The sequence below is a fragment of the Hippopotamus amphibius genome, chromosome 2 (genome assembly GCF_030028045.1).
Source record: "Hippopotamus amphibius kiboko isolate mHipAmp2 chromosome 2, mHipAmp2.hap2, whole genome shotgun sequence".
Lineage (NCBI taxonomy): Eukaryota > Metazoa > Chordata > Mammalia > Artiodactyla > Hippopotamidae > Hippopotamus > Hippopotamus amphibius.
In genome coordinates, this window is record NC_080187.1 from 202,041,892 (window position 1) to 202,051,190 (window position 9,299).

The 9,299-nt window shown below is 47.7% G+C and overlaps 1 protein-coding gene across 1 annotated transcript in view; it reads right to left on the reverse strand.

Moving 5' to 3' along the window:
- Positions 1-5,573, reverse strand: part of ANXA2 (annexin A2) — a 40,915-nt gene extending 35,342 nt beyond the window's left edge. Inside the window, exon 1 of the mRNA XM_057722641.1 lies at positions 5,477-5,573. The gene's annotated coding sequence lies outside the window, so the exon portion shown is untranslated. The remainder of the gene's footprint in view (positions 1-5,476) is intronic.
- Between the last annotated feature and the right edge of the window lie 3,726 nt (positions 5,574-9,299).

Genomic DNA, 9,299 nt, shown 5'->3' on the forward strand with positions numbered 1-9,299 from the left:
AATGGCATCACTCTTTCCAGCACTGCAGCCTCACCCAGATCTCCAACTGGTTTCAACTTGCAAAAAAGCGTGGGAAAAAAAAAATCAGCAAATTCAATCTGTGGATGAGCACCTCCACATACCAGTACCTTCCATTCCCAGGGAAGGGCTGGGTGACTAGGCAAGATGGTTAAAATTGCCTTTATCAGGGAAAGCTTTTTTGTTTAAGAAAATAACTAGAGGGGTATAAGGAGACTGACTAAAAGAGCCACACCCACTTCAAACTGGCTTGAAATAACTCACCACTGGGAAGGGAACACAGACACTCCACCCTAATGAAGGGAACAGAAACAGTTTCCTCTGGCCTTGAAAATATGAATAACTGAGACCTAATTGCCTGACTGGAAAAGCTCTTACAGTGCAAAGCTAGACATCAAAGAAATCTGTGCAGCTGATGGAAAACAAGCAACTGACGTCTGACATAAGGACTATCTTAAAGAAAACTTCAGGGTTTGTTTTTTTTTTTTTTAAACCCAATAGATTATACTGCACTTCATTGTTTCACTTCCAACACATAGTTGCAACGAAAACAGTACAAGTAAAACAGCTTTAACTGGCCCCCCCAAAAAGTAAAACAAAGTTTGCAAAAAGGTTGAAACAAACAAAAAGAATACACCTAAAAGTCAGCACTTCATATAATAAAAATAAGTTCTACTGAAATGAATTAAGAACCCACTCCAGAAAGCTCCAGCTCCAAATATTAATTCTCACAAACAAACAAAAACACATTGCAATAGGGCTCATCTGCCCAGCAGAATCTTGAGTATAAACCAGCAGTTTCGTGGTCACACCCACTTTTAAAATGTGGAGTGTTGATGTGTTACCGCAAAACACAGCCCTAGCAACCATGATGAATCAATCAGAGGCTGGATGATACAAACGAGGATTTTTTTAATCAAAAAAAATGGGGGGGGGGGGGAGGGTTGGAATTCCCCGCCAAGCCCTTATTGTGCAGTCCTGGATCTACAGGACCAGACGGGAATTTTAAACCAAAAGGGGGAAAAAAATGCATGAGTGGGGCATAGGGGTAGAATAACTCTGTATTCACTCTCTACCCCTCCCCACAAAGCATTTTTATTTAACTGAACCTTTCTGAAAGTACACATTTTTCTCCTTGGTTTTTATGGTCTTGATTAATGCCTGAGTCACAGGGGCAAGTCATTCCCCAGAAATCCTGGAATTCTGCCCAGTGGCCCTGATCAAACTGAGCAGGATGGACATAGCACTTGCTCTGGCCTGTTCCTTTTGCTGCCTGATCTGAATCAGTATTTGTTTGCTAACTTCAGACACATTGCAGCCTCAAGCTCTCAGAGCCTCTAGGTCAGCCTCCTGATGTGGGGTTGGAGTGGGCGGAAGAATGATGGCACTTGGCACAAAGCGCCCTCAGAAACGAAGGTCTTCACATCTACAGCTCAATTTCAGTGTTTTATGGCCCACATATTATATTTCCAAGGGGGCCCGATGCTTACGGGAAAAAGTCTAAACAGCATTCAAGATCTTCCACACTCAAAAAAAAAAAAAAAGATCTTCCACACTCTAGGCTCTACCTACTTCTCCATAAATAAAGCATGTGCAAACACACACACACACACACACACACACACACACACACCCTGGCACCGAAGTCAGACTGGACTGGTAATTCTCCAAACACATTCAGCACTGTCCCACTACCTCTAGGCCTGGGGTTTCCAAGTTCCCTCTACCGGGAATGCTGAATCTCGATCAGCTGATATCCTCAGGAGACTTCAGGATACAAAAACTACAGTTACCTTTCTCCTGCACCTCTCCCTGCTCTGTGCTCCTGTCTCTCTTGGTGTGTCTGTGAAATATCAGAGTTGAGGATACGGAGGCGGTCTTCCACTCTATCCACCCGCAGGGTTTCTGTCTTATCCACGTCCATTTCCCCACAGGTCTGAGCGCACTGCCTAGCACACTGCTCAGGCACTCACTCACACTGTTGAAGGGTTTACAAACACTGGGTCTTTCCACATTATATCTTTTCTCCCCCTCTTTACCAGTACATTCTCCTTCCTCAATTTTCTCTTCCTCAAACTATCTCAAATGCAGTTCCACTTCCATACATTCAGAGCTGGAGGCATCAATGCCCAGCCTCTGTTCACATCTCTGTAAAACCTGGTGGATTAATTCAGGGGGCAGCCTCTTTCTCATTGTGATTTGCAGCTCTTACTCTCCTCCCACGGCCCAATCCCCACCTTTATACCCTCAGGGCCCCTTGGTCCTAGCTCTGTCCACAGGACAATGCGGAGAAGTAACCTACATCTTCTTATGGCAAAAAGTTTTGCAAGTGGCCTTGGGACTCTGATTTCCTCTGAGCTTTGTGGAGACTGGGTGTGGCAGAGAGACAAAGGGCAAGGATTCCATGTGCCAGCCCTCCCTTGAGTCAGAACTTTCCACACCAAGCCTGGGAGTACAACTCAGACCACTTGGATGCTACAGACTTCTCTCTGACAAGATTGAGCTCAGATGGTTTAAAAGCTTCAGGGTGAACCCTAGGAGATTTGGAGGTAACCTCATTGCAGCCACTGAGAAGAACAAGCCTGGGCATCTCCTGACCCCTACTGCTGACCTGCTCCTCAACAAAGTAGATGGGGACTGCCGGTGGCAACTGGAGGAGGAAAAAACAGACCTGACGGTGAATGAGCGGAAATTTTTTTTTTTAAAGACTGGAATTTCCTCCTGGTGTAGCCTCCAACTAGAATAGGGCGTGGCACCAGGGGAAAGAGGGAGGTGGATTCCCATATGCAAAAAAAAGAGCCTTCCATTTCTATTCTCACAATCAAATCCAGAAGGCAGGTTAAGTCATGATAACTTTAAACAACACTCTCCCTAAAGCAGGTTAAATATAAAGCTCAGGTCTATAGAACAGCTGGATTAAATGAGTCCCAACCAAATTTGGAAACTAATATTAATTTGGGAAAACGTACAGTTCAAAATCCAATCACTGTCTATACAGTTCACTTATTTTTGTCTATTTTATTTCCACCCCCCCCCCCAACTAGATTTAAAGTCTAAAGAGCAGAGGGTTTTCTTGTCTGTTCGTTTGGTTGGTTGGTCTGTTTTGTTCAGTGCTGTATCCCCAGTGCTTATACCTGTGAGTAGGTACTTATACCTGCATAGTAGGTGCTTAATAAATATTGTGGAATGAATAGATGTTTAAAGCAGCCCAGGAGAGCCTGGGACTTCTTTCTGTGACACACCCACCCTCAGTTAGTAAGAAATGCCTCAGCAAGCCCACAGCCCCACACAAGAGAAGGCCAAGAACAAAGCTCAGATTCTAGGCCCGACCGTGCAGGAAGAGCCTACAACCCTTAAAATCAATAGTAATTATAGAAGGATATCTATCTTGCCAGGAAAACTATGTAAATTAGAAATTAGTCAGGAAACCAGTGGCCACGACTGCTAGCAGATCAATCAATACAGTATTTTTAATAGCTCAAAGACAGGATGTTAAATATGGAGATGCCAGTCCAAGACCAAGCTCCTGATCAAAGCCAGTGAGTCAGCAATATTTCCTGGGCGTTTACAACAGGCCAGCCATTTGGCACTGCAGGAAGTCACAAAATCCAGGCAGTCCCCCAATCATAAATCTCCAACTAAAAACTTTAAATTGATGGTCACACCCTTCCACTGCAGATGCAATAGATACTTCTGGAGAAAGCCTTGACTGAAGCTTTGAGACAACAGATGGAGTCAGAAGGGAGGAGAGAGTGCTACGTGGGATGGTCTTAATGCCACTGACCACTGAGGACACTGAAACTGGCCTCATCTAAAATCTTCCTTCACACTGCCTGATTATTATATTATGTGGCTCCTTGATTCCATAACCTCAAATTCTACAAATTACAGATGTTTAGGTTTAAAAATGTTCTTGTTATTTTTTAAATAACACAACTCCCCTGGGTTGCTGAGGATTTCAGGACCGCCAACCATTCCCAATATTGAATATTAATGATCATTGACTCAATCTGCTAGTCTCTAGCTGGGTATGAGTGCAGCGAAGTGGGAAGGAGGGAGGAAGGCAGCAGAACTGGATAAGCATGGACAGGCTTTTGTAATATGTCACGGAGGAGGGTCTCCAAGGAGGCAGGAAAAAGACGGAGAAAAGTAGAGAGGGTAATAAGGCCATAATTTTCCAATTAAAATAATTTAATCAGGGCCAACCTTAAAACTAAGAAAACTTCCAGTAAAATACTTCAGTGATTTATTCTTTTTATCCACATATCCTACCTCACCCTCCTCCCACCTTCTCTCTGCCCCCCCCCCCCCCCCGCACCACTCCCATTCCCCAATTTAGGCATGTATTATTAGTACTTTGATATAGTGCAGGTTAAGGTAGGGGTTTCTGGACTAGCCTGAGAACCTAAGCACTTCCCGTAACATTGTTTCAGTGCAACAGTGCATTCTGCATTCCAAGTGACCAAGTTCCGGACAGGCACAGTAGGGCACACTTTTAGACAGAACCCATCAGTACAGGGGTCCTGGACTCCAGGACCTTACAGTCCCTGGTAAAGACCCAACAACGTTCCTAACTTCTTAACTGAGAGTTGATGGAATCCAGCCCTACACACCAGGCGCTGGGACCCATCTCACAAGGAGAGGCCCGAGGGGACACGCCCTTTTCTGTACCCTCTGTCCCTGACTCAGTGTCGCATCAGCACTAGTAACTCAGTGACAACTATCCCCACAGAACCACGGGGAACACTTCCCTCCTGATGCAAAAGGGGTCAACCAAGTAGGAAACTCTCCAGATACACGGAAATCAGAAGTTGCTCTCCTACAAGATAATCTAGACAAAGGACAATGAGCGGGGGTTCTTTCGTTCTGTTGTGTTTCGCTGGGGCAGGAGGTTGCTGCTAGAAACTCCCACCCCTCATCCTCCCCCGACGGCTCGCCTCCTGCTGGTCGGCACAAGCTCCACAAACGCCCGTTTGTTTCCAGTAAAGTTAACTCGGAACAGATGGGGATTACTTTCTAGATGGCCGTTAACGCTCGTTTTAACCGTGGAGGGTGCAGCACGTCTGCTCTCCACCCGACCCTGGGCTCGCAGGGCGGCCACACCCAGCCCCCCGCCGCGCCCGGCGTGTCTGGAATGCAGGGCCTCCCTCCGCCCCCTGCCCCGGCGCCACCTCGTCGGGCTTCCTGCGAGCACTACCGGAGGGATGCCCGACCCCCTCCTTCCGCCCTGCATCCCCCAGGCCGGGGCGCACCCGGCCCCCTCACTCCTGTCCAGACACCCTCGCCACTGGGCGCCCTCCGCGCAGAGCCCCTAGGGTGGTCCGTCCCTCCAGCCCCCTCCCTGGACGGCCTCCCGGGTCCCCGTCGCCAGAGCTGCTCTTTGCAAGGCCGTCTCCCTCCCCGCCAGCGCGGCGGCCCCGGGGCCCTAGCGGGCGGGCGGGTGGGGCGCCCCGCTTACCTGGGCCGGGCGCAGTGCTCAGCGAGCGTACCCAGACGTAGAGCGCAGCCGGCTGGCCTGGGTGGGGCTTTTATAGCCGCCACATCCTCGCGGTGCGCCGGTGGCCCGCCCCGCCCCGCCCCGCCCCGCCCCGCCTTCTCCTGCCAGGGCTGCTCGCACCCGGAGTGGGGGTGACTCACCCTCCCCGTCCAGCCCGCCCGCCCGCCCGCGGGGGACGCCTCGCCCTGCAACGATCCCCGGGCCGGGCCAGTGGGAGCGGCCCCACGCCCACGGCCCTGCCCTCCGGTAAAGCGCCGCCGAGGCTTCCTCGAGACGCATTACCGGCCTCGTTTCTTCCTCACGCCCTCTTAATTCTCTAGCGCCACGTCGAGTTCTCAGCCCTGGCTCCGGGTTAAACATTTTCAAGACTTCAGTCGACTCTGAGCTTGGTTAATTCACTTTTTTTTTTTCAAGGCGTCAATGCAATGGAAGGAAGAATTGTTCCAAGAAACATAAATCGTGCTTCCCCTGAGCTGGGCCGTTGGCATTCAGCTCCCGGTTACCGTCTGCAAACATATTAGCTTAACCTCTGACCGGCCAAGCGCAGGGAGGGAGATCTGCCGGGTCCTGGCCCGCAAAGGGTTGGTGCGCCCGTGCTTCGGCGCGCGCTGCGAGCGTGGAGCCACGGTGGGAGTTGGGTGGCGGGTGGGAGGCCGAAGCCAGGAGCCGAGGTCCCACCCCTCCCGCCCGGGGAGGTGCCCTTTTCCCGGGCGCGCTCTGCTCGGCTTCCCTCCGCGCCTCCTGGGACCCGCGGGGCCGCCAGGGCGTCAGGCAGCTCGGCGCGTCCTTGTGGCAGGCCATCCCGGGCTGGGTGGGGCCGGTGGCTGTGAACCTCGAGTTACAGCAAAGAAGCTTCCTCCCTTCCTTCTTTCCTAACTGCCTCTTAGCTCCGGGGCTTGGTTTTGCTGTTTCTCCCCTTTCTTCCATTCTCTGCTTCCACGAACCGCAGTGACAACACGCAGGCAAACATGGGTTTGTGTGTGATTGCGCAAATACTGTGTTCAAACCTCAACCTAGCAGAGCAGTTTTGCTAAGAATCCCAAATCTCTCTCTCACCTTTGAACTCCTTCCTTTCACACACCTCACGTAGCTCTTTCTCCTGATGCTTCTTCGGTGTTTTAATCACCCCTCTATCTTAACGTCCGTTTTTACTTTCCAGTTGAGCGTCACTTCACTCCTGGGAATCAGGAAATAGCAAGGACAAGACATCGTTGCTAAGCTCACAGTCAAGTCCAGACCATAAATGGGGGTCTCTGGACACTCAGCCTAGAGCTCACTGCTACTCATTTCTTTCACTCAGAATGAAACATGATAGGCACTGTCAGAAGGACAAATGGAAAACAAAGCAATTCTGTTGATACAATTCCTGATTTACATTTATAGCTCTTCAATTTAGGCTGAATGCTTTACAGCCAGAAATTGTGTTTTTCTGCTTACTCCCTGAACATTTTGGAACAGAAGGAGAACACAGGCTGACGATGGTGGACAGGATTCCGCCTCCCTTCTCTTCTCAGGGCTGGTTGCACAGCCTTTGACTCCTGGTTGTGCTGTAATAAGCCTTCTACAGAAGGTAAGATTTAATTCAAATCATGTGGAATACCTAAAAGCCAAGTATCCACAAGAATGCTTCTGCTTATCTAGGGCACCCAGCAAATCCAAACACAGATCAGTTCAATAGCCAGAGTCTGTCTGCTTCTTGCTACAGAACTTCACACTGGTGTTTTCACAAAGAGGAAGCTATTAGAAGTCATGGTTTGCTCTTTCTGAGGAATGCGGGGCCAGTTCTGCCAGTTTAAAGGAGCTTTTGAATCTCTGAGTGCAAAGATCCTTTTTTCTTTCTTTTTCCCCCACAGTTGGAAGAATATTTACAACAGATCGCAGATTATGTCTGCTGCTGTGCATTCTGGCCCCTAAAGCTTTGACTTTTTGTTCACACCTTATCTGCTGCACCTCAACACTGCTAATTGTGTCTAGCTAGCAGTGATAGGTGCTCACTTAAACTTACAGAATAATAGAATTACTCACCCAATAGAATGTTTGAGCAGAGAGGGGCCTTAAGAGACTAACTTGTCCAATCCTTGATTTTTACAGATGAAGAAACTAGAGCCCAAATAAAGTCTGCTGCCCAGTCCAGAGACTTAAAAATGCACTCAAGTTCCTTATTGCAGTTTAACAAATTACCACCAAAACTTAGTGGTTCAAACAAAAATAAAACCATTTATTTGCATATGATTTTGCAATATGGACAGGACTTGAGGGGACAGCTTGTCTCTTCTCCATGATATTGGATGGGGCAGCTCAACTGGGGTTGCAGGATGGGAAGGAACTTCACTCATTTGTCTGGTGCCTCAGCTAGGGTTGCTAGAATGGCTGAGAGCAGGCTGGGCCTCTCCATCCCATGGACTCTAATCTGCCAGGTCCTCCTCTCTACACCAGGATAGTAATGGCAGCCGGTTCTCAAGAAGCAAAAGCTGCAACTGCCAGGCCTGTCAGCTTTGTGGGCTATCCAAAAACATGCTACATAGGCTTTATGGGCTGTGGTTTGCCAATCTGAGCTTTAATGCATCCTGTGATTAATTTTTGGCTTTGCCTTCTGGCCTCTTAATTCTACTGTCTTTACTTTTTTTTTTTTTTTAAATAAACATTCATTTATTGACTGCATTGGGTCTTCGTTGCTGCACACGGGCTTTTCCTAGTTGCAGCGACCAGGGGCTACTCTTTGTTGTGATGCATGGGCTTCTCATTGCCGTGGCTTCTCTTGTTGCGGAGCACTGGCTCTAGGCGCAAGGGCTTCAGTAGTTGCGGCATGTGGGCTCAGTAGTTGTGGTGCACAGGCTTAGTTGCTCCACAGCATGTGGGATCTTCCCAGACCAGGGATCAAACCCATGTCCCCCGTATTGGCAGGCAGATTGTTAACCACTGTGCCCCCAGGAAAGTTCTGAGATGTCGTTCCTTTTCCTAAGAAAGCTCCATATTTGTAGCTGAGTAGCTCTCTCAATCTGCTTCATGCAAGTAGAAACTCGAAGGCCCAGTAACTTCTTTTCATTTTCAAATGTTTGTGTGTCCAAACTGGCAGTCCTTTTGTTAATACAATTATCTTTAAACTTCTGTGGATTTTCTATAAATCTTATTGAGGTTCATTTTGTGATCCAAAATTCATATCCAATGCAACTTTCTCAAAAACTTGTGGTATTTCTGTAAATCTTGAGGCTTAACTCCATGCTCCAAAATTCACATTGATTACTCTTTCTAAAAATAGATCTTTCTCTTCACTTTGAGCTTGTCAGGCTGAAATAATGCACTTAAGATTCTTAGAAGCCCTGAGATGGTCTTCAAAGTACCACATTAAATCTTTCTGGAATCTTAAAATAAGAAAAAGATTTCATAACCACATGTTATTTGATCTTTATCCTGAGGCCATTTCTTAGTTGGCAAATCATTCACTGGCTGGAATTCTGCCTGAAAACCAAACAGATCTTTATTTAGTGCATTTTTTTTCTTCTTGTATCATAAGTGGCTAAAAGAAAACCACTGGCATTTTCAGCATTCTACCTGGAAATCTCCTCGGCTAGATCCACAAGTTCATTAGGCACATTTTCTATCACTCATGTTACCACAGGCAACAGTTATGTTAAACATTGTACCAGTACATAACCTGGGTTGCTTTTTCTCCAACCTTCCATAGCAATTTCCTTACCAATTTTCCAACCTCCACTAACAGTCTTTTCCTTGGTTACTGTCTGGAAGTAAAGTCAATGTCACATATTTTAGGTTTTTGTTACAG